The 24,872-nt window shown below is 35.1% G+C and overlaps 1 long non-coding RNA gene across 1 annotated transcript in view; it reads left to right on the forward strand.

Annotated features, from left to right (window-relative positions):
• Positions 1–23,013, forward strand: part of LOC116420600 — an 87,560-nt gene extending 64,547 nt beyond the window's left edge. Inside the window, exon 3 of the long non-coding RNA XR_004230966.1 lies at positions 22,457–23,013. This is a non-coding gene — a long non-coding RNA (uncharacterized LOC116420600). The remainder of the gene's footprint in view (positions 1–22,456) is intronic.
• The last annotated feature ends 1,859 nt before the right edge of the window (positions 23,014–24,872 follow it).

Genomic DNA, 24,872 nt, shown 5'->3' on the forward strand with positions numbered 1-24,872 from the left:
GTTAGATGTATTCACAATTCTACCAACAATGTATTAGTGTCCCAGTTTTCCCACATCCCCTCCAGCATTCCACATTATCTTTCCTTGTCATTCTACCCAATCTGACAGGTGTGTAGTGGTATCTCAGAGTTGTCTTAATTTGCATTTCTCTGATTAATAATGACTGGAGCATCTTTTCATATGGCTAGAAATAGTTTCAATTTCTTCATCTGAGAATTGTCTATTCATATCCTTTGACCATTTATCAATTAGAGAATGGCTTAATTTCTTATAAATTAGAGTCAATTCTCTGCACATTTTGGAGATGAGGCCTTTATCAGAATCTTTGATTGTAAAAATGTTTTCTCAGTTTATTGCTTCCCTTCTTATCTTGTCTGCATTAGTTTTGTTTGTACAAAACCTTTTCAATTTGATATAATCAAATTTTTCTGTTTTGTGACAAATAATGATCTCTAGTTCTTCTTTGGTCATAAATTCCTTCCTCTTCCACAGGTCTGAGAGGTAAACTATTCTATGCTCTTCCAATTTATTTATAATCTCATTTTTTATGCCTAGGTCATGAACCCATTTTGACCTTATCTTGGTGTACAATGTTAAGTGTGGGTCAATGCCTAGTTTCCGCCATACTCATTTCCAATTTCCCCAGCAATTTTTGTCAGACAGTGAGTTCTTATCCCAAAAGCTGGGGTCTTTGGGTTTGTGAAACACTAGATTATTAAAGTTGTTGGCTGTTTTGTCCTTTGAACCTAACCTATTCCACTGATCAACTAGTCTATTTCTTAGCCAATACCAAATGGTTTTGGTAATCACTGCTTTATAATATAATTTTAGATCTGGTACAGCTAGGCCACCTTCATTTAATTTTTTTTTTCATTAATTCCCTTGAAATTCTTGACCTTTTGTTTTTCCATATGAACTTTGTTGTTGTTTTTTTCTAGGTCATTAAAATAGTTTTTTGGGAGTCTGACTGGTATAGAGCTAAATAAATAGATTAGTTTAGGTAGTATTATCCTCTTTATTATATTTGCTCACCCAATCCAAGAGCATTTAATATTTTTCCAATTGATTAGATCTGACTTTATTTGTGTGGAAAGAGTTTTGTAGTTTTGCTCATATAGTTTCTGATTTTCCCTTGGCAGATAGATTCCTAAATATTTTATACTATCAGTAGTTACTTTAAATGGAATTTCTCTTTGTAATTCTAACTGTTGGATTTTGTTAGTGATATATAAGAATGCTGATAACTTATGTGGGTTTATTTTATATCCTGCAACTTTGCTAAAGGTGTGGATTATTTCTAATAGCTTTTTAGTAGAATCTCTGGGGTTCTCTAAGTATACCATCATATCATCAGCAAAGAGTGATAATTTGGTTTCCTCATTACCTACTCTAATTCCTTTAATTTCTTTCTCAGCTCTTATTGCCAAAGTTAGCATTTCTAATACAATATTGAATAGTAATGGTGATAGAGGGCAACCTTGTTTCACTCCTGATCTTATTGGGAATGGAGTTTATCCCCATTACATTACATTCATTTTTTACACGTTTTCATAGGAATCATGTTGAGAGAGAAAAATCAGAACAAAAGGGAAAAAACATGTGAGAATAAACAGAAGAAAAAAAGTGAATATAGCATGTGTTGATTTACATTCACTCTCCATAGTTCTCTCTCTGGATGCAGATGACATTTTCCATACAAAGTTTGTTGGAGTTGCCTTGCATCATTCAACTGCTGAGAAGAATCAAGTGTATCATTGCTGATCATTGCACAATCTTGCTGTTGCTGTGTACAATGTTTTCTTGGTTCTGATTGTTTCAGTCAGCATCAGTTCATATAAATCTTTCCAGGCTTTTCTAAAATCAGTCTAAAATTAGAACAAGGATTCTTAACCTTTTTTGTGCATGAATCCTTTGGCAATCTGGAGAAGTTGATAATAATAATAGCCAGCATTTATATGGTTTGCAAAGTGTTTTACAAATATTATCTCATTTGATCCTTAAAACAACCTTAGGACATAGTTGCTATTACAACCCCCACTTTATATATGAAGAAACTGAAGGAAATAGAGGTTGGTACTAGTACAAGGTCACATAGCCAATAAGTGTCTAAAGCAGAATTTGAACTCAGGTTTTGATAATTTTTCTCTCCACTGTGCTATATAGCTGTCTAATACTACTGTAGTTTGTTTCATATGTTCAGGTTTGAATGAAATGTTAAATTCTAGTTAGAAGCTAGTGAAAATTAATGCATTTTCCCTCTCCATGTTCATAGTCCTTCAACATCTATTCATAGACCCTTTTAAGGGCATTTGTATCAAGTTATTTTCAATTTAAAAACTCATATGAGAGAAAATTGGACAATGACGTTTTTTGTATGTGTGGCAATTGGAGTTAAGTGACTTTGCCTAGAATTACACACTAATAAATGTCAAGTGTCTGAGACCATATTTGAATTCAGGACCCCGGGCTCAGTATTCTATCCACTCTGCTATCTAGCTGCCCCAGTAATGACTTTCTAATTTTGCAGTTTGAAAGAGTCTCCATGTCACAAACTAGGGTCATGCATTGGCAAAATACCTGGATTAACTTGTTTTCTTTTGCTTTATTATGATCCTTCTATCCATTAGCAGTTTCCTACTTCCTTGAGACTCTATTACTTTGGGCTATCACACTTAACCTATAAAAGACCTGCTTACTCTAAATCTAACCATATTAGATCTTCCTATAGGAGGTAATGTGTGACATTGTACATTGTGGACAGCCACAGGGACAGCAAAGTCCTGGTGGTCTCACTCCTTCACATGATATGTATCTTGACTTCATAGAACAGGAACACAAGTAGTTGCTATAAAAAGCCAAAGATTTGGTTGTCAAGTTGAGTAAACCACACTGTCCCTGTACTTTGCCTTTTAACTGAACTCTCAGCCTGAATTTTTTTCTAAACAGTTTTTTTTTCCATTTCAGCCCCCCTTTTTTGTACTTTGATGAAACAAGGTTCCTAACTTGACTTGATCTTTTGGTTTATAAAAGATTGGATATTAATTTGAATTGTGCTCTTCTCTCCCAGAGAGATTAGCCTATCCTCTGGAATTTGATTTAATCACTGACAAAGATAGTCTTAGTCCTTTTCATAGGTGAGATGTGACACAGCATAACCCATATGACCATTTGGCCTGCTATACAAATCTGTGTTTTCACATTAGACAATTCTGCTATTGTAAGTATGCTTAAGATAGATGTAATTTTTAAATATCGTCTCACTTGTTTAATTTATTTATTCCTTTTAATCTTCCTAAATATGCAACAACCCTCATACGACTAGTATTGAAAGTGAATGAAGTCCAAGATCCAATGACTAGAGAACATCTTAGGAGAAATATTTGCTGGTAACATATGACTGAACTGTACCTCTTTTCTGCTTTTTTTGTTAACTGGATTATTTGCAACATAGAAATCAAACATCCATATGCTCCCATTACAAAGAGAAAAAAAGAAACATTTTAACTCTAATTAACTGAGACAGAAATAGTAGCACATTTTCCCCTCCCCCCCCCACAAACCTCTACAATGATCTCTGTTTAGTAATGACACAAAGACCCAACTAACAATACCAGAAATTTAGTATCATATCAAGACAGAAATTCTTTTGTAGGAGTTAAAACTCCTGATTAAAGTGCTACAACTTCACCTTGGTGGATCTGACACTAACTTCTGCCTTCCTCTTCCCCCCAAACCCCAAAACTACTATTCCCATCTATCTCCAAATACAAAATCTAAATCATTTAATTTTATTTCATATACTAATTTATGATCACATAGTTCATGGTGGGGGGGAAGCAGATGACTATCATGAGCTTTTAGAGGGTAAAGGAAAAATTCTTTTACCTCCTACACTTCAAACGAAGAAAAGTAGGTGGACATAAGCTAATGGGAAATTACTCTTGTGCGGGGGTAGATGTTTTAGGTAATTAGTGTGATTACCTTCAACTTTCAGAATTGTCCTGACCTTGTGAGAAAATGAACTGCTCTATGTGGTCTCTGTGAAATTAAATGGAGCCAGGTTTTTTTTTTTTTTTTTTTTTTTTACAATCTCTCTTCATTCTCAGAACTTAGATTTTTGTCCCTCTTGGAAGAAAGGGAAAATGACAACAGTTAGAGCTCCGATTTTGAAAAGATCACCTGATTTGTTCTTTAATGAGAATTGCAAGCTACAATGTAATCTTTTAAAATTATAGGTAATTACCAAAAAAGGCACATTAAGCTCCAGTTAATCACAGTTGTCTCAAAAATATGTCCCTTCTCACAACAAAGCAGCCAAGGCTTGGATAAACTGGCATTTCCCTAGATCACATGTTTCATTCCTGAGCACAATGCCCTTTGTGTTTCTTACAGGTGTCCATATTTTCTCTGAAAAACAGACTTCCCCTCCCACAGCTTGAGCTTTATCTGTTCTTTGTTTGAAAATAAATGCATGGTACATGTGAATACTGGAGAGCTTAGGGTGTGTGTGTGTGTGTGTGTGTGTGTGTGTGTGTGTTCCTCTGCTGTCCCCAACCCAGAATCATCTTTGAGCCTTTCATGAGACAGTTTCAGCATGGGTGAGTCCCTGTTATGTAGTCACCATTACTGCCCCCCCCCCTTACTGGCAAGTTATTTGATTCCCAGAGCAACTGTATCACCTTTCACTAACTTTTGCTTACACATTTACATCCATAACTTTGGAATGGCTGACCCATAATCGAATAACCTATACTTTGGTAGCACTGCTCCATTCCACAATCGAGGCCACCTTCAGGTCAAGGTCAGATTTTTTTTCCTTCCCGCCATTGGGCAGCCTGTGTTTTTGTTTTGTTTTGAATATCTTTCTGGGCCAATTTGCCTTTCTCCGAAGTGCGACCCCTGATCCAGGGGATGCTTGATTCCTACCTCTCACTGGAAAGCACAGAAACACTCAGGTGGATTCGAGTCCCTGAGCTGTAACAAAACTGACTGAAGCCACAGAAAGAACGTACAGCAGGATAATTCTTTCCTGAGTGGGGCTGTGGGGGAGGGGGAGAATGGGAAACACTGGCATTCCTAAAGCATGAAGGCTTGATATTGAGGGACAGGTGACTGTTCTGCTTTACCAAGTGCAAGGTCATGAACCCTCATTTTATGTTCCAAACTATCACTTTCTTTCTATTCTCTGGAGAGAGCTAAGAGTATATGGAGCAAACTATAACCTGAGAAGGAAAAACAAAAAGGGTGCATTTGCTTAAAGTTTTCATCTCTTCAGTTCATAAAAGAGTAATTGATGTAACTTTGCATCAAAGTATCTCCTTTCTAGAGTTGTATGTTAATGAAGTTTCAGACATTCTATGTTTTATACTCAGATTCTCTAGGTTTCTTGTTTAATCCCCATTTTCTTTAGTTTATTGTGGTTGGAATTCACTTAAGTAAAAGATCAGGTAAAATGCAGAAGTCATTTCAATGGTTCATTAGTCTAATGGCTTTTATGACAAGCAATGTGGACATTCTCGTTTTGGTCTCCTGGAGGATTGTTATCCACTCTATGGGAAAAATCACCAATAAAAAAAAGTATCTTCATCGCATGATATGAGTCGGCATTCTCCATTTTCTCTAGTGACAGCAGTTTAAAAAAATGCAGCGATCTGCTTAATGCTTTGCTGATGTAAAAAAAAAAAAATACATCACATTCACAATGTGTGCATTGTTGCTTCTTCCTGTAAGAAATAACCTGTTCAAACAATTTATCATATGGAACTGTTTGAACTTAATTATGAAATATGAAACAGTAATGCTCTGTATATTTTTCCATGTAGCCTTGCAATTTCACTTTGAAAAAAAAAAGAACATGCTTCTTCAGCATTTCTGCTTATATTTTTATAGGTCTTTGTAAATGATACAGAGGCTATCCTTGATACTTAGGGTTGGAAGAGAAATGCCCCTTCAAAACAGATTTCTGGTTTTTCACTCTAGATTCTTAATATAATATTAAGGACTCATACTTCAACAGATCTGTGATTTCATTACTGTGGTTATTTCCCAAAAGTGCATATTATAATCTATCCAAAATGCCAACATCTGTGATTCTTGTTAAGGATTTTTCTATAAATTGTGGAGATTTCTATAGATTGCAGAGATTCAACCCATTATGCTGAAGGTCTTTCTTTAGGACTTTTTACAATTTGTGAGTACCAGTACAACCCTTGAGTAGTCCATGGATGATCTTCTCTTGCTATAGAATCATTCCACTTCTTTTTCGGAGCATAAATCTCCTTAGCTCCTCCTTCCTGCCCCACAAACTAGTCTTTGATCCAGGGATACAGGACTTCTTGCTATTTCTTGAAAAAGACAATCCATCTCTAGACTCTGGACACTTTCATTGACTTCCTAAGCCTGGAATACTCTCGCTCCCCATTTCTGCTCCCTGGTTTCCCTGCTTTCCTTCAAGTCTTAACAGCTTATCTTCTACAAAATGCTTTTCTTGATTTCTAATGCTTGTACCTTCTCTATATTGATTGTCTCTAATTTATTCTATCTGTAACTTGTTTTCACATAGCTGTTTGCTTGTTGTTTTCCCCAATAGACTGTAAGTACCTTGAAAGCAGGGACTTCTTTTGTCCTTCTTTGTATTCCCAGAACTTAGCACAATGCTTGACACAGAGGTACCACTTAATAAAGGCTTATTGACTGACTACCTGAGTCAGAGATATCCTTTATGCAACTTCTTGCAGATAGGTCATTGTGAGAAGCATGCTATGACTTTTTGGGACTACCGGCATCACTTTCTCCATTGTCTTTTGGGGTACTAGCAGGTTTGACTCATCAGAAATTATAGGACAATAAGACTTCCATTCTTACAATTTCAGTGGGAGAGTGGATATCTTCAAGAAATTGATTATTTCATTGAGCAGCAGATAAGAATTGCTATAAGCACAACACAATTTTGAAATGCAGTGAATTTAATCTATTCTCTTCCTTCTGTGTCTTTCTAACCTTAACATCATTTCTCCTTTTTAGTGTCTGTGAATTGCCCTCCAAAATGCATATCATGGTGGGAACAACAGATATTTTTCAATCTTTTGTTTTTTCCTGTACAAATAGTTTATGCTGGTTTCTTTTGATAATTCATACCTCTCAATAAAATTTTGTTATATTCTGGTCATAATATCATCTGCATAATATTATCAACAAACAGGAATACCAGGAGGTTGTCTCTGCTCACTTCCATTTGTATCTTGTTTGCACAGAACATAGTCTTTGCCATAGCAGTTTGGTGAGCATGTATCTCTCTTTTATATGCCTTAATTGAGAGTGTAGTCATTTTTAAAAATTTTCCAAACTTATTTTATTTGAAGAAACAGAATAATAAAAAAAGAAAAACAGAAAATCAATACAAAACAAAATGAAACAAAATAAAAGAGAATATTATCATGTACCCAGCAGAACATCAGGGAGAATTCAAAATATATAACAACAAATGCCAATTTAAGAAAGTATATATTAGTAGTAGAAATTACATTCATAAGTGTTTGTCTTTTCCTTATTTTCTTGTAAATTGTTCTTTTCTTCTCTGCTGTGCACCTTTTTTACTTTATTCCCCCCCCCATTTATCTCTCCCCCCAACCCCAAGCAGGCTACAGTAAACAAAAATTATATTTATGTATACATATATATGTATATATATATATATATATACATAAACACACATATACCCCACATATGCATCTTTCCTATCTGATGGTATATTTATCAAGTAATATTCTATGATTTTTGCGTGCATAAGAGATTCTTTGTGGGAGAAAGGTTGTAAAATTGCATTTTGCTCTACCAAATTAAGTGGCTATTTTTTTAATTAAAAAAAAATTATTGTGCTTTTTAAAAAAAAAACGGCTTTTTATTTCCTAAATACATGAAAAGATATTTCAACATTCACACTTGTAAAACCTTGTGTTCCAAATTTTTCTTCCTCCCTTCCCACCATCACCTCCTATATATAGACAGCAGGTAATCCAATATAAATTAAACACGTGTAATTCTTCTAAACATATTTCCACATTTATCATGCTGCATACGAAAAGTCAGATCAAAAAGGAAAAAAAAGAGAAATTAAAAAAGCAATCAAAAAACAACAAAAAGGTAAAAATATTATGTTGTCATCCATATTCAGTCCTTGTAGTCCTCTTTGTGGATGTAGATGGCTCTCTCCATTGCAAGTCTATTGGAATTGCTCTGAAGCATATCATTGTTGAAATGAGCCATGTCCATTGGAATTAATCATCACATGATCTTGTTGTTGCTATAGACAATGTTCTCTTGGTTCTATTCACTTCACTAAGCACAGGTTCATATAAGTCTCTCCAGACTTTCTGAAATTATCTTGCTGATCATTTCTTATAGAACAATAATATTCCATTACATTCATGTACCATAACTTGTTCAGCTATTCTTCAACTGATGGGCATCCACTCAGTTTCCAGTTCCTTGTAAGTGTATTTTTTGGTAACTATTTTGTAACTAATAAATGTAGTGCAATCTCTTATTCTTTTAATTGTATGACTATAAAAATATAGTCAAGTACTGAAATTTTTTTTACAAAAATATGCCTATTTCCTTTACATATTTTTATAGGCATATGCTCGATGCATGTAAAGATCATGTATATAAAGAGTTTATAAACCTGAAAAATAGGCATAAGAATTGACAATTGTTATCAATGGCAAGAGAGTATCAATCTCTCATTCACCTTTTCTAGGTAATAATTTCATCCGTGGCTTTTTTAATTCCTTTGATATTTTTCTCTTGTAGACTTATTTCCCCAAGTTTTTAAGGTTGTATTGCTTCTGTCATGGACTTGGTCCATGGACATGGTCTGCTCCATCTATTTCATTTATATTTGAATAGCTTTCTAGAGGATTAGGGTATAGATCTGGTATCTTCACTAAATTAAATCATTATAGAAATGCAGGTAAATTATTTTTATTTTCCATCTCCTTCTTATCCTCCTTCCAGTTACATCTAATAATGCTCTTGTGATTATATAGCTTGGTAGAGTCTCAGATCAAGCTTTCTGTAGACTTTTCCAGTCTTTTAACATATTATTCTACTCCACATACTTTACAATCCAGTGACCCTGCCCTCTTGCTGTTCCTCACAGAAAATACTCCATCTTCATGAAAGAGCAGACATAGCCTTCATCTCTGCATCTTAGCCTTCATCTCTGCATCTTCTGATTGATTTGATTAATGCTTGACAATTAAATTGTTTAGCTTTTTAGTGGGAGTTTTGCCCAACCAAGCAAAGCCCTATATCATACCATAATCCTGATTATGTCATTTTAAAAAATGTGTCAAAACATTTGGAATGTTTTGTGTCAAAACACAAGGGATATTGAAAGTGAGAATCTTCCTTTCCTTCCTCAGGAAGTGTTGAGATATCCCATATGTCATTACAACAAATAGCCTGCCTTCGATTGGGAGCATTCAGTGGTGTATTCATTGAAGCATTCAATGTTCCATTTGGTCCAAGGGAAGATTCCAATTTCAGAATCCCCAAACCACTTAGCTTTGTTATTTTCATAATTTGGCAATTGCAGAACATATTATAAAGTTCACATTTATCAATGATCATTTGATTGGCTAACAGATTGGCAGTTAAGAGAAGCTGACAGAGACTGGTACTCTTCTGGGTGGTATGATGTTTTGTTTTCATTCTTAAATTTTTATTTGGTGCAGAGATGCTATGGTGATTGTAACCTTAGAAATATGCCTATAAACAAATAAATCAATGGAAACTAGTCCAGGGTAACAGCACTTTTGCATATAGAAAGTCAGCACTAGGTTGATTATTTGAATAACTTTGATTTCAACTTATTATCTTTTTTTTGCCATCTCATCAGAATTTGCCTAAATAAAGTAGGGAATATGGACACACCTTCCAGATTTTTTTTGTTTTTCTTTTGGAATGTTTGTACATTGAAATGACAACTAAAACCTTGTGTCAAGCACCTGAGGGGCTAAATGAGATGATTATGGCTTGGCATGGCTCTTAAGAAGTTTTCCTTTTTTCATATAAGTTAGATGTTCTGAGATCTTTGCCAGGAAATAGATACAACCTTTCCTACTATATCAAACACAGATTAAACTCTTCTCTACAAGTTTTTCCAAGTAGGCCATCCATTATTCTGACACTGTATATCTGTTTTCTTATATGAAACAAACAGAAATGCAATCATTAAAATTTTTATTTTATTCTATACAATGGATATTTCCATTATCTTCAATTAGATTTCATTGCTGGTCTTTCTTGAAAACATTATAAGGACCAATGGTAATAAAATCAAGGATAGATAGTCTGGTTAAACATTGAATCTCAGTTTGCTATTACTTCTGTTTGATGAGCCCACCCACTAAGAACTTAACATTCTTGCCAGGAAACTTGTGGAACATCTGCCTAACATTTACTGCTGAGCCACAAGCTTTCTGAGTTTTCCTAGGCAGAGAAAGAAACCTATGGCAGAGGATCACCGGAGGCTGTTTTTGAGTTAAAGACAGTGATGTTGTCAAGGTTTCCTTACTGTAATCCCTGTCAACACCTTCTTCCTTGCAGGCACCACTTCTAGATGGTGAGATACTATTTAGAATAGTCTCTATCAAGGGTTTTTTTTCAGTGTTGAGAAGGCATTATAATAATTTTATTAATAACAAGTTTCTCTTTGTTAAATCTAAGGGGATAAAACAAATTTTAGTTGTAGTGATGAAGAATGCAGTTGTCAGAAGAAGTTGGTTTTTTGCTAATAAATGGGGCTGTCAATAAATAAAACTCCATCATCCAGCAAATTAAACCCCGTCATCTAATTCTCTAGTCTCCAATACTTTAAAGGTTTGGAAATTTATTCAGATGCCCCACTGATTCTTGTGAATGCTGACCACTATCTCCTTTTCATGAGAATTTTACCAAAACTAGTCAGGAGATTCCAATATACTTACTCCTCAATCTCAAGCTCTGGCTTCAGTGCCAACTAAATTTAGGCTTGAACTCAGCAAATATTGTTTAAGGGCTTGTTAGAATTTTGAAAAAAGTAAATAGACTAATAAATTAGTCTAATTTAGATTCCTTATAATATTTAGGGACAATGTAGTATGGCATAAAGAGCACTGAGTTTAGAAAGAGAAAATTAGACCTATGTCATAACTCCAAACTAATTAAACCATTTTGTCAATGAGACAGTAATTCAACCTCTTTGAGCCTCAGAATCCTCATCTACAAAATGGAGATAATAAAATCAGCATTATAAAATACTTTATAAACATTGAAAAATTACATAAATGTTGGTTATTTATATTGAAACCTATGTTATATTCTAATTAATTTCTAAACTCAGTAGTAAACTTAAGCAACTGTGTTTTGTCAAAGGAATGATTGTCATTTAATGTATTAGATTATAGAAGCGATTGAATTTTTCCACTTTAATGGTTAATTTAATGAGGAATGTGTTCATTTCTTAAAGAAATTTTAAATGTCTAACATGCACAAAACACCATACTAGATGATGGAGAAATTACAAATAAAATTAAGAGAGTCCTTATCCTCATACACTTTAGAGTACAGAGGAGGGGATCATTGTGAAGATAATATGACAATTCACAAACATACAATTTACTTGGTTGGATTTATGATTCAATTCATATGGCTATTCCCATCATCAAAACAAATAAAAATTATTGCAGATATATTTTCTGGTGATTCAAAGCCATATCTTTCCATAGAACTTCATATATAATGTACCCAACACTTTGGAGGTTTTTTCTTCTTTATATCTTGGAATTATCAATTCACTATTTTGTTGTTGCCTCTCTTACTACATAGTAATAATACAATATCAACATATTACTTAATATTTACAAAATGTTTTCCTTACAAAAATCCTTTGAGCTATTCATCTCAAATACTACATAATTGTCTTCAATGAGGTCTAAAGAGGTCAGGTAATTTGTCTATGATTGCATCAATTGTAAATGTCAAACCCAGATTTTGAACCTAGATTTCTTAATTCCAAGGACAGTGCTCTTTCCACTATTCATAACCAGCACTCTCCTCTTCCAATCACATGTAACCCAAATTATATCACTTCTGGAATATAAATCATTGCTGGCAGAACTCTGTAATCTACTTACTTTCAACACAAATCTTTCACTTGTCCTTTGGGTGACTTGAAATTTCGATTCTTATTTTATCATTTTTTAACTAAGATATTACAGAGAGAATATGAATGGTAAAGAGATGCCCTTTTATAGCCATAAACAGCTTGATATAATTGGAAGTGCTGTATAATGTCCCAAATGTGAGACTACCTCATGCCATCCTACTTCATTCTGGATCTAGTTAATTATCCAATTTATCAACTGTCCTAGATAGAGCTCTATGGGTAGATTAACGCAACAAGCCTTCTGGATAGGCATATCATAGTTTAGGCAGTAGGAATTTTTTATCTCCTTAATTTTTCCAGTTTGGCTAATCAGAATAAACATTACTATGGATTTCATCAAGATGATTTTTGTGACGTTTTAGGGTTTGATGTAACAAGTACAATTATCTTTGAGTAACCGCTCACTCTCAATATGGGAAGCCTTGCTTGTACTCTGCAGAGGGCATTTTATATAGCAAATTTCATAAAGTTTAATTATAATTTTAAGTAAGGGAATGATATGACTACTCTCTCCCCTTTGAGGAGAACCTTTAAGGCTGCTTTTTTGCTGTACTGATTCATGTGTAGTTTGAAAATTAAAACGGCAAAGAAATCTATCTTATAGGGTTGATATAAAGATGAAATGAGATAGAATACAATGTGATTTATAAATCTTAAACACTACATAAATTTAATATAATTATTTTTTTACCTCTCAGCCATTTGTTTTATGTGAGTTGTTATGGACAATTTTATATTATTTCTTCATTGTTTCATTGATGGCATCCTTTTAATGTCCCTTGTTAATATATTGTGTCACTGGCCTACAACCCTCCCCATCAATATTTTAAGTTAAAAAATGAAAATACTGTTCATTATCCATTATCTTCTTAGCTGATGGTTTACTTCCCCAAGTTGCCTTTCTATTCAATAATAGTGTTGAATATACCATTTGTGTGGTGTATGTTCATTTTGAACTTTGTAATCCTTAGCAATTTATCAATTTACTTTTTAAGGAATAGAAAGAGTTCAATTTTATTGAGTCCCTCATGGATTCTCTGTTATGCCTGCTTTTTTATGCTTCTTTTGAGTCTTGTGTTTAAATGTCAAATTTTCAATTCAGCTCTGTTTCTTTTTGCATCAGGAATGCTTACCAATCATCTATTTCATTAAATATCCATTTCCTACCCTGTAGGATTATACTCAATTTTTCTGAGGATAGGTTATTTCTGAGTAGATTATTTTTAGCTGTAATCATAGCTTCTTTACCTTCTGAAATATCATAAGCTAAACTTTTGACTCCTTTATGGTTGAAACTGCTAAATATTGTGTGATCCTAACTGTGGTTCCACAATATTTGAATTGTTTTTTTCTGGATGCTTGCAATATTTTCTCTGTGACCTGGAAGCTCTGGAATGTGGCTATAATATTCTTCTCAAACTGATTAAGAACTTTTCTATAACCAATTTATACTTTGGATTGATTCAATTAAGCTGTCTAAACATATCTGTTTCAAGGTTGCTGCTTAGACACCACCTGACTCCTGTGGCTATTGTTTCTCATTTTGATGGACTTAACTACATACTGGTCACTATTAGGACCTTTAGGACACACTCTCTCTCTCTCTCTCTCTCTCTCTCTCTCTCTCTCTCTATATATATATATATATATATATATGTGTGTGTGTGTGTGTGTGTGTGTGGGTGTGTGTGTGTGTGTGTATTTGTACCTGCTGTTTTTCTTGATAAACTGTTAATTCCTTGAACTCAGGAATTGTTTCATTTTTGTTTTTATATTCCCAGTGCATAACACTATGTCTGGCACATAATAGACATTTAATAAATGCTTGTTGATTAATAAATTGTTTAAAATTTGCTGCATTACTATCCCTAAACAATGAATCAACAACTGATGCCATTTATCTTTTTTTTTTCCTTTCTCCATTAATGGATGACCTTTCACCTGAAAATACTTTTGGATCTGCCTCATCATGCCTTGGAGAACAATAAACTGCTTCCTCTAAAGATGATAAGATTTCTTCCATTATTTCTTTTCACCACAATTTTTTATGCCACAAATTTTTATGCTTTTTTATAGCCCTAGATTTTCATTGGATTGAATTCTCTTCTTTTTCTGGCTTACCTTATTTTGCCCTCCCATCTCTAGACAGATGGGAATTCTGCTCTGTTCACTTAAATCCATTTTCTTCTTTGTTTTTTCCTTTCATTCTTTCATGGAACACTTCATTCTCCCTGATGATCTGGAAAGTAGACATTATTACTTCAACCCTTTCACATATATCTCTATAAATAGGCTAGTTTGAACACTGAACATGTATAGGTGTTATATATTAGCAGAAAAAAACAAACAGCAATGCTCTTTGACAATAAATGAGAAATTCTCTTTGTTTTCCATGTTTACTTGAAACAAAATGTCTCTTTCTATTACCTAATTTGCTTATCCTTGTTCTTTATTGCTAGAGCAAACTTCTTAAAGAAAATGTGAATCCACAATATGCTTATTTTGTTTCATCATACTAGAGAGATGTATTTGCTTCTTTGGCCACTAGGCTCTATATTCTTATATAAAGGCCAGGGCTTAGTTTAAGCATCAGGTAAGGCGAATTGCTCAAAACACTAGACAGAAGATTAAACCCCATGTTTTAATGAGATCCATCTACTTTGTTTCACGTTGCTGCCATTCTCCCAATATTTCCCTTTATTTTCTTAGAAGACAGATTTTATTCTTCCTCGTGTGTGAGGCTTAATCTATTTTGAGAACAAAAACAGACAAATCAGAGTACACAAAAGACCAGATGAAATACTATCACTTGTTGAGATGTAATTATTTGATGAAGTCCATTTATCCATTAAGATCTATTTATTTCAATCACTTTGTTGCTCTTGTCCATATTCTTTTATTTTCTCTGAAACTAGGCTTCCTATATATAGGGCTCAGGGGGAGAAGAGAGGAGAGAAGAAGCCTTAATTTATTTATCTGATAGAAGCAAATAAAAAAGAAACAAAACTGGACAACAAGCACACAAGCTAGAAACATTTAAGACACAAGGATATAAAGCACTAGCTAATTGTCCGTCTTATATCTCTACATACCTTATTTCTCCTTACGGTTACTATCTGGATACTTTCTCTGAATTCAAGAGCTAGGTTCTCCACTGCCCTGGACACTGGCTATGGTGGAGAAAACAGGGCAACTCACTTATTGACCTATTAGGGGAACAACTAAGAAACATCCCTCCCCAGCTGCATCTTCTTTATGTTTTCTGTTTGTTTTCATAATGAGAATGTCATTAAGGGTGTGCTTCCTCCAGTAGTGTAAAAACTCACTGTTATAGGATAAAGATGATACCTTAAAGTAATAAGTTAAAGGAATCTTTGTAGTCTAAGAGCAGTGTGATTCTTCACTTATATTTCCCTTTCTTGATACTTTACTATTTTCACTCTGGAAGGAATAGTGCTCATTTTGTGCCTGAAGAATAGAAAGGAACCTTATTTGCTAGATATTCTTGCTCCTTTGGAACTATGGCTTCAAAGTCACATATCCTTTGATGTAGCATTACCATTATTAAATCTATACCTCCAAAGAAATTTTAAAAAGAGGAAAAAGACTAATATATAACAAAAATTTGTATAACAGCTCTTTTTTTCTCAGAAGCATGATCAGTAATTGGGACATGGTTGAACAAATTAAAGTATAATAGAATGCTATTATGGAAAAATTTATGGAAAGAACATTTCCAGAAAAACCTGGTTAAACTTGCATGAACTGATACAAAGTGAAGGAAAGAGCATCAAAATAGCAATTTATACAATATCAATATTTTAAAAACAATTTTGAAAGACTTAAGAACTTTGATCAATGCAATGACTATAGTTCCCAATAACTGATGAAGCATGTTTTCCACCTTTGATGGAAAGGTAATAAACTAAAAATACAGAATGAGGCACAATTTTAGACATAGCTAATGTGTAAATTTGTTTTGCTTGATGATGCAATTTGTTAAAACATTTTCTTTGTTTTTTTACAATAGAGATGGCAGGGAGTGGTGAAAGAAATTAAATGCTTATTAATTAAAAAATAAATAAATATTATTAAAAATTCTTGCTAATAGGAGGCAAGCGAAATGACAAATAACTTGTAGAGATTCTTGGTGTCTCTAAAATGATAAAGGGAATTTTGTGATTTTTGTAAATTTCACTAATCACTGTGACCAAAATATTGTCCTGATGCCTAGTCATTCTCCAAACTGGTCCTCAGAGAGCAGAGACATAATAATAATAATTGGCATTTATAAGGTTCTTTAAGGATAGTAGAATCATAAATTTAAACTGAGAGGGACCTCAGAAGCTATCTAACTTACTTTTTCATTTTGAGAGCCAAGTCAGTGTTTTTCCCAGAGTCACTGTGCCAATAAATATCATTCACGTTCTTACTGAAGAATTTTGAAATCAACTGTGAGACATGGGAGACATTGGTATAAGACCATCCAGCATGGTGTGCCCACATCAAAAAAGACTCTGTCCTCTGTAAAAAAAAAAAAAAAAAAAAAAAAAAAAAAAAAAAAAAAAAAAAAAAAGCAGAATTGCAGTAGTTCCAAAGAAACAAGAGGTACATATATTTAGAGACATCTCCACACCAAATGTTCATATAGACTATTTGTGAGTGACCTGTGGGAAAGACGTCTGAGCTCTTATTGAACTGATCACCCATAATTGGATGCACTATACAGTTGAGGTCAGGAACCAAATGTTGAGGTGTAGACCACATGTTGAGGTCTACATTTGGGGTACCTAAATGAAATTAGGGTTTAGTTAGGTCTAGTGGCAGGTTTGGGGTACAGGGAGTCAAGCAAAGCTCCCCTGCAATCCCCTTGGATTCGGCGCAAGGATATGGCGGTATATGAGGTCTAGTAGCGGCGCGGAATTCCCAATAAAAGCATTTATTGGCCCAGAGAGCTAGATTAATAAAAGAGGTTTATTACTGAGTTTAGAAGTAGGAGATGGGTGAAGGTAGAGATAAGGAGGGCATTGGACAGAGGGTCCAGTGGACAGAGGGTCCTCACATGGCTGGCATGTTTGGAATCTCTGCATAGAGGGGTTCCCAGTGTGGTCCTTTTAAGTTGTAGACTTAGCTCGAGGGGCTTTGGGGTGTAGCCCCAAAGTTGGCTCAGATCCAGGTGGGGCTGGGACAGGTCCAGATCTTCTATTGGAATTCAAAGGGACCAGGATTTGTGAGTCAAAGGGTAATTTACATTAGCTAGGGGGGTTGGGAATCAAAGATTGGAATCTTTCCCGCATCAATACCTTGATCCTAATATATTGATGTCATTCGGTCCTTTTTGAACTTGAAGGGATAGCAATCATCATCATAATTAGATTTTGAACTGAGTTCTCCCTAATTCTGAGTATGGCAGGGATATCATGCTGGATAGCTAATATCAAACCAGGAGTTCTTTGTTTTTTTTTTGCGTCATGCAAGTCTAGTGAGGTCTAATTACATTGTGGTGCATTACCTACATTCATGCAAAATTTCATTTAGTAGTTAGTGAAAATAAAATCGATATCTTCTCCTTCCCCATCCCCTGGGGATGGATTTGATGGATTCACTAATATCTATGAATTGCTGTGTTCCATGAACCTTAGGTTAAGAACTGTGGCACTAGACCAAAGTGTTTTCTTCACATAACCCCATATAGGGAGTAAAAATATTCTTACTTCCATTTACTTATGAGGAAATTGAGACAATAACTAGGTTAAAGATTTGCATATACTACTAGAGCAAGTTTGGAAATCAAATGCAGGAAGATGCAGGTATCCTGAGACAAACACTAACACTTTATCCAATGTTCCAGGTGGACTCTCAATAGTTTTTTTCCTGAGGCCAAATTCAAAGCCTTCCCAGTTTTGTTGAATTTGCCTGAGCTGGCTGTCTTTTGACATAACTATTGAAAACCCAGGGTCGCCCTGGTGAATTTTGTGGAGGAAGTTTTCTATATTATCTACAATAATTGCACGAGTTTTAGTACACAGGATGAGACCACAAGAGAGGTACAAAATGTTATAGGAGGGCAGAGGAAAGCAATATCATTAGTGACTAATGGGATCGTGGAAGAGGTAATATTTGAAAAATGGAGGAGAAGGCATCCTAAGCTCAGGAAATGGCATCAGAAAAGTACAGAAATTGGAACACAAGAGCCATGTACAAGGGATGGTGAAAAGAATCAAAGAAAAGGAAATCATCAGTCATGTAGTCCAACCTATATCCTAAAAAAGATCACCACACAACTGACTAGTGATCATGAAGCTTCTGCTTGAAGCTGAATGAATGCATGAATGAATGAATATCACTGAATGAATATCACCAGATTCTAAAGTAGCCCATTTTACTTTTGAAAAGTTTTAATTCTTAAGATTTCCCTTACATCAAATCTAAATTTGTCTCTTCGAAATTTACCACCTGCTGCTAGGGGCAAAACAGAACAAAACTAATTGCAAAACTAGTTCCTCTTTCATATGACAACCTTTCAAGTAAATGAAGAAAGATTTACCATCTCCTGCTTACCTCTCCAATTTTTTTCTCTAGGCTAAATATTTCCAGGTTTCTCAACTGTTCCAAGTGCGGAATGAATAAACTAAAAGCTCTTAACCATCCAAGTTACTTTTCTCTATTTATTCTCTCTCTTAGAGAACATTTTGATAGAAGTGGGCTATAGTATTGTTAGAGTATGTGGAACAGTGGACAAGGTACTGAATCTGGAATTAGGAAGAACTGAGTTCAAATCCTGCTTCAAAGATTTAATTAGGTGTGTGACCCTGGGCAAATCATTCAAACTCCATCTCAGATTCTTTATTTGTAAAATAGGAATAAGTAGCACCCACTTCTGAGGATTGTTATAAAAATAAAATGAGATAATATGCTGAAAGCACTTTTCTAGTTTTAAAATGCTATCTGAATATTATATGATAGCAATATATAATAATATAATAATAATCTTGTTATTGAACAAGGTTGGAAAGTTAGAAAGTTATAATTGTCAGAACAGTGACCACAATGATGTAACATGGCTACATCATGAAGAGACCACACCAGAATAAAGTCACTTTCTTTTTATTGATAAGGTTACTACTATATAAAGCAAACTCTGTAGATGTAGTTTACTTAGATTTTATCTGAGTATTGGTAAAGTTTTTCATACTATTGCTATGAAGAGACATGGACTATAAATGATGATGTAAGTTGGATACATTTAGAACTGGTTGAAAAGCAAGATATAAGGAAAAGTCACTAGTAGGTCTTGTGGCTACATAGACCATAAAATATTGAAAGTAGGTCTTCAGTGGCATAATCCCAGTAATACGTGTACTTGTCCCTCTATTGTCTAATATTTTAATAAATGATTTAGATAAAGGACTACATGGCATGGCTATCAAATTTGTAGATGACACAAAACTGAATAGAATAGCCACCCACTGTGATGAAAGCCTAGTGCAAATAGATTTTTGTCAGTCTAGAATACAGTAAAATAAAATTTTAGAGAGTAAAATGTAAAGTCTTGTACTTTGTTTAAAAAAAATCAACTTTACAAAATACAAGATCATGGAGGTGTGACTAAATGACAGTTTATTTGAAAAATGGCCTGAATTCTTTAATAAATACATTTATATTTAGTTGTTTTTCATTTGTGTCCAACAATTTCTGAGCCTATTTGGGATTTTCTTCTTCAGCTTATTTTGTAAATGAGGTACTAAGAGAAATAGGGTTATGTGCCTTGTTCATGATCACACAACTGGAAAGTGTTTGAGGATTTGAGGTCAAGAAGATGAATCTTCCTGATTTGAAGCTCAGTGCTCTATCCTCTGCACCACTTACCTGCCCCTATAGTAGACTACAAAATCAGTTTGAGGCAAAATTGTGATTTGGCAGGCAAGAACAACAATGTGATAATAGCTACATTAAGAGAGCTATGGCATCTTGAACTAGGGGGATCATCATCCTGATGTAGTCTACCCAAGTATAATAATATCTGGAATATTTTTTTTTAATTCTGGGTATCAGAGCTGGAAAACATCCAGAGAAAGGAAACCAGAGGCTACTAGGATCTTGAGGTCATTCCATATGAATACTGTTTGAAGGAACTGGAAATGTTTAACTTTGGAAAAATGAAATGGTTATATGACCTCTGATTTCTGAAGTCCTACTCAGATTCTATAAATTAGAGTTATCCAAAAATGGAAGGGACTCCCCAAGAGAGAATGATTTCCCCTTCCTGGAATTTTTCTTGGATAACCATTGGTCAGATATTGAAATGGTTTCTCATTGTGGTTTTTGTTCAGGTATGGATTGAACTAGATAGCCTCATACTGAGATTCTGTGATTAGAGCTGCCTATTGGTTAGAGGACTGTTGAAATAATGAATGTGGGTGGTAATGAAGGTTTGTATTGGATGGGTAGCTGCTCTTAGTGGATCAGAATTATCCTGGCACAATCGTAAATATAATGTTCTTTTTCTTCATTGCTACTGAGGCACTATAAACAAAGATATATAATAGTGGAACAAGATAAAAAGATCATTCCTGAGGTGGCAAAGTGGATAGAGATCCAGGCCTGGGATCAAGAAGACATCTTCCTAAGTTCAAATTCAGCCTAACACTTACTAGGTATGTGACTCTGAGCAAGTCATTTAACCCCTTTGCCTCAGTTTCCTCTTCTATAAAATGAACTGGAGAAGGAAATGGGCAAACTACTCTATTATTTCTACCATGAAAGCTCTAAAAGGGGGGGAAGGGGTCAGGAAGAGTTGAATAATACTGAAATGATCAATAAACAACAGTGAGATGAAAAAATAAAAAGAATTAGTGGGGAGGGTGGATTGTAATAGAAACTTTTGCCTCGACAATGTCATTGTCATAGTCTTATTCATTAAGATTGACTAAGTAAATGCTGATATGATTAGGCTGCTTAAAAGTGCTCTATCCTCTGCACCACTTACCTGCCCCTATAGTAGACTACAAAATCAGTTTGAGGCAAAATTGTGATTTGGCAGGCAAGAACAACAATGTGATAATAGCTACATTAAGAGAGCTATGGCATCTTGAACTAGGGGGAATCATCATCCTGATGTAGTCTACCCAAGTAGGCAAGCATTTTGTGAGTTCTATTCCGAAAAACAAATATATCATTTTTGTATTGGGCCTTAGATAAAAACATGCACAAATTCTATTTGTCCCACATTACATATTTATGTCAACTCCAAATGATCTATCAGATGAGTCAGTCAATAAACATTAAGTGACTACCATGTGCCAGTAGTGTGCTAAGTGCTGGGAATACAAGTAGGAAGCTGAAGGTGGGGGGGAGGAAAAAGAAGGTACCTGGTGCAAGGGTATGATGGTAAATCAAAAGTGCATCTAGGTGGGAAATAAAGAGATGCCTGTACTGTGCCTTCTTTCCAATGGAAGATTTGGAGCTCATGCCCTACCCTACAATCAAGAGTGGCAGAAGGTATTGATAAGGTGTGAGCCTTAATAGGCTGGAAAAGTCACTTAAACCTGTTTGACTCTATTTCCTCATCTATAAAATGATCTGGAGAGGGAATAGGCAAACCACTCCAGTATCTTAGCCAAGAAAACCCAAAATGCAGTTATAAAGAATCAGATATGACTGAAGACAACTCTACAACAGTTCCTTCATCTCCATCTTCCAGTCCCTCTTTATTGCCACTTCTTGGAATCTCTAGCTTTCTTCAAAGCTAAAATAAAGTTCCTTTCCTTCAGAAAATGTTATCTAGATCTCTCCTCACAACTCTTAATTGCTAATTGCCATACCCCTACTGTATATAATACAACTTTCTGAAACATTATATATACAATATACATATGTAGTATGTATATGTTACATTGCATACAATGTATACATTAATATTGAGGCTTTCTTCCAAAGGAAAAATGGGATCACATAAGGAAATCTTTTCAGCTCAGTCACAGGTAATCTCATCAAAATAACAGTAACAAAAAGGCATAAAGAAACACCTTCCCCTTCCTATATAGTCAGCTACTTCAAAAATATTGAAGGAAATGAAAATAAGTAGGATTTAGGCATTACTTTCCTAATAGATTTCTACTTTCTGGAAATGGAAGTTACCTGTAGTTAAAAATGTGATTGTTAGTCACCCCATCTACTCCCCCAAGGAAGCGGATATTCCAAACAATTGATGCCAGTGTGATTCTGACAATGTTATTCTTTCAGTTTTAGTCCCTGGGGCACCTTCTTCAAGAAGGACTTGAGAAGACCTCTTGTGTGAAGGCTGATGAATCTGATTTCGCTGCCAAATTACCCCAAGCAATCTAGCCAAATAGAGTGTGCACCATGGGCTCTGTCACCACCATATGTCCCCTGAACAACTCCAGTGGGATGTGGGACAAGATGTACAATCAGCTCCTTTCAAACCTAGCTCCTCCACTGCGAATTTCAGGATGCATTGATTCACGCCTAGGCAAATCCAGCCATCAATCTGACCTGCCCAAGACAGCTGTAGGCTAAAGGAATGTAAGGGCTTGCAGCAACAGAAACATTGGAAAGCTGGGGAAGTGTGGGCAGAATGCTTGTGGTGCCGTTCTCCTGCCAGTGTTCTGCTGCACAGTAATGTCATCTTGTCTGGCAGGGGGTACCCTGAAGGCTCTGGCTCTGCCACTCGCCCTTGCTCCAAATCTCTAGTTCTCTATTTGATGTGTTACTTGGCTGGACAAAGTTACAGGAAATGTCATCTTCCTTCTCCTGTGGTCATGAAATAAATGAATAAATTACTCAACAAATATATTTATTATTATTATTATAGCTTTTTATTTACAAAAGATATGCATGTAGGTATTCCTAGATGGCAGGTATTCCAATACATGTTAAAATATATGTTAAATCCAATATATGTATACATATCCATACAGTGATCTTGCTGCACAAGAAAAATCGGATCTTGAAAGAAAAAAAAAAAAAACCAGAGAAGGAAAACAAAAATGTAAGCAAACATCAACAAGAAAGCATGAAAATGGTATCTTGTGGTCCACACTCGGTTCCCACAGTCCTCTCTCTGGGTGTAGATGGCTCTCTTCATTACTGAACAATTGGTCTGAATCAATTCATTGCTCAACAAATATTTCATTAAAAAAACAACAAATGAATGATTCGAAAAAGTGATTTTATTATCCCCCTTTTATTGATACAGCTGATAATCATCAGAAGCTGGATTTGAACTGAAGTCTTTTTGACTCCAAAACTAGCTTTTTAGCCACTGCACTACCCAGCTAGGTCTGGTATGCATATATGCAACTCGGTACAAGCTGACTCTCTTTCCCCTCATTCTCTCAACTTTCTTCTCCTTCCCTTTTTTCTCTCTTTAATGCTTTCTTCCCCTCTTCCTCTCCTCTTTTCCCCTCTATCTCTGTCTGTTTCTGGGTCTCTTTTTCCCTTCCCTGCTCCAGTTGTGGAACCACAATCAAATCAATTAGTTCTATCAGTCCTGGAAAGGATGACACATTACACACACACACACGACTTATTTATACATGTACATAAACACTATAACTCACATATTTACTTATATAACCTGTACCCTAAGATAGATAGATTGACCTCTCTCTTTCTCTCTTTCTCACCCTCTCCTCTCTCATTCTCTTTCTTGTCTTTTTCATCTTCATTTGCTCTTTCTCTTTATTTCTCTCCCTCTTTCCTTTTCTCTCTTTCTTCCCTTCTCCACCATCTGTCCTTCCCTCTCTCCTCTCCTTCCCTCAACCTCTGTCTCTGTCTCTGTGTTTTTGTCTCTCTGTCTCGTGCTCTTTCTCATTCATTCTTTCTGCCTTTCTTGCCCCTTATTCTTTCTATCTTTGTCCCTCTCTTCTTTTCTCTGTCTCTTCCCCTCTTCTTCCCCCTCCCTCCATGTCTTTCTCTGGTTCTATTTCTCTTTCTTTTTCTTTCCCCCTCTTTCCTTTCCCTCTCCCTCTCTATCTCAATTTGCCAAATAGATGTAGATGTATTTTCATTTCCCAGCCATCTTTTTGCCAGTAATTTTACCTACTAGATCACATACTATTTCCTGGAGTAATCCTTTTATCATTTCTGCCATGGAACTCTGACCCAGGGGCATCCCATTGTTCTGATTTATGACTGTCTCACTTTAACTACTGATATCTAAGCTTGGCTCCAGATATATTTCCTTTTGTTTCCTGGCCATTTTGCCACAATATCCCTACTCCCACACTTTTCTTCCTTTCCTTGCCCCAGTTCTGGAACCACAATCAAATCAATTAGTTCTATCATTCCTGAAAAGAATGTCACAAACTAATCACTGTAGCTTTGCTCATCATTCCTGTACATTCCCCAAATATCTCTTCCTGTCTAAGATGTCTTGTCTTCTCTATGAGAATGAAAGCACCTTTAAAGGAAGCATTTTTCATTTTCTTATTTGTATCCTTATTTCTAAGCACACAGCTTGGAACATTCTAAATTAATAAATCCTTCTTTATTCACGCATCTGGACATATGATTTCATCAGTACTTATGTAGAAGCTCCTTCCATTGATGCAAATAGGCAACTAATCTATTATTTATCACTAAAATTTAGGGCTAGAGTTGGAATACAACTTAGAGGCCATGGAATTCAGACCCCTTA

This window comes from Sarcophilus harrisii, chromosome 1, assembly GCF_902635505.1.
Source record: "Sarcophilus harrisii chromosome 1, mSarHar1.11, whole genome shotgun sequence".
NCBI lineage: Eukaryota > Metazoa > Chordata > Mammalia > Dasyuromorphia > Dasyuridae > Sarcophilus > Sarcophilus harrisii.